Source organism: Ailuropoda melanoleuca, unplaced genomic scaffold (assembly GCF_002007445.2).
Source record: "Ailuropoda melanoleuca isolate Jingjing unplaced genomic scaffold, ASM200744v2 unplaced-scaffold10857, whole genome shotgun sequence".
NCBI classification, from domain to species: Eukaryota; Metazoa; Chordata; class Mammalia; order Carnivora; family Ursidae; genus Ailuropoda; species Ailuropoda melanoleuca.
The window spans coordinates 1-1,797 of NW_023179234.1; the positions used below are offsets into that span (position 1 = coordinate 1).

Sequence of the window (1,797 nt, forward strand, 5' to 3'; positions counted from 1 at the left end):
GTGATGAAGATTATGTCAAACCCTAAGATACTGAAGGCAACAAAGAGACCATATATCTTGTTGATCCGGACATCTTCAGTGGCCAGCTTCACGATGGCCATGTGCTCACAATAAGTATGGGAGATGATTGTAGTTCGATAGAGTTTAAGACGACATTTGATGAGCACAATGGATGGTGCTACAAGAATAGCAGCCCTGAGTGTCACCCCAACTGCAATGTGAGTCAAGAGTTGTTGGGAGAAGATGGTGTTGTGTCTCAAGGGGTGACAGATGGCCACATAGCGATCTAGGGCCATTGCCAGTAGGATGCCTGATTCAGTTGCCTGCAAGGAGTGAATCAACCACATTTGTAGAAGGCAGGCTGCAAAGGAAATCTCTGGCAAATGAAACCAGAAGATGCCTAACATTTTGGGAAGAATGCAGGTGCTAAGTGCAATGTCTGTGGCCCCCAGCATGGCCAAAAATATGTACATGGGCTTATGGAGGCTATGCTCATATTTGATTATACCTAAAATTAGGGAATTTCCAATCACAGCCATGAAATACATGACACNTCATGACACAAAATGGAATCCCAATCCAACGCTGCACTGACTTCAGCCCAGGAATCCCAGTGAATGTTAGGACGGAGGGCATGAAGACGGAACCATTGGGTATGAGCATGATAATTTGGTCAGTAGAATCGAGTAGTGGTGATGCTGTTTCATCTTCTACTCCCCATCAAGACTGTATGAGTAAATAATAAGAAGAAATTACATTACTTTAGCAAAGTATACTTTAATTAGATAATGCATATTCCATCCTCTCCTTTTATTTATTNAATATTCCATCCTCTCTTTTTATTTTTTGCTGGAAATATAGGTCATATGAATATTTCTAAGCTTAAGGTACATGACCTTTTGATGTGATACATTTGCATATGGAACTCTGAGTGCCATTGTAGTGTTAGCCAACACTCTATCACATCGCTTTATTATGTTTTCTTTCTACTGGTGGAAAAAATGAAGATCTAGTCTCTTAATTAGTTTGATGTTTTTAATACATTATTTTGTTTATTATCACTTGTGTATTATATCTTCAGAACTTATCTACTAATAAAATATTTCCCCTATTTTCCTTTCCCTTAGCCCCTAGTACTCACAAACTTTATTTTTTATTTTTGAGAATTCAACTTTTCCAGGATTCCACATACAATGATATGATACAGTATTGGTGTTTCTTTCTCTGACTAATCTTATGGATCATAATGCACTTAAATTCCACCATTTTGTCACAAATGGCAGGGTTATTGGCTTCCTCATGGTTGAATAAACTAATCATTAGAGAAATGCAGATTGAAATGTTTGAGATGTCACCTCACCCCCCTTAGAATTGCTGCCATCATTAAGACAAGAGATAACAAATGTTGCAGAGGAAGTAGAGAAGAGGAGCCATTGTACATAGTTGTTGGGAATGTATATTTGTCAGCCACTAAGGAAAGCGATATGGAAGTGCATCAAAAACTTAAAGACAATCTACATATAATCCAGCAATTCCACCTCTCATATATATTCAAAGGACGGGAACACNTGGGAACACGGAATATAGAAGAGATATATGTAATCCCATGTTCATTGCAGCATTATTCACAATAGCCAAGATATGGAAACAACCTCAGTGCCCATCAAAAAATGAATGCATAAAGAAGATGTGTGTATATGTGTGATGGAATGTCATCCACGCTACGATTTCCCTTCAACAAATCCTTTCAGATTTTCTCTTTTCACAAAATCATTGTAAGAACAACCATCATGTCTA

At 38.0% G+C, this 1,797-nt stretch overlaps 1 pseudogene; it reads right to left on the minus strand.

The window, feature by feature from the left end:
* Nucleotides 1-8: 8 nt before the first annotated feature.
* On the minus strand, nt 9-663 carry LOC117797659 (annotated as a pseudogene).
* Nucleotides 664-1,797: the final 1,134 nt, after the last annotated feature.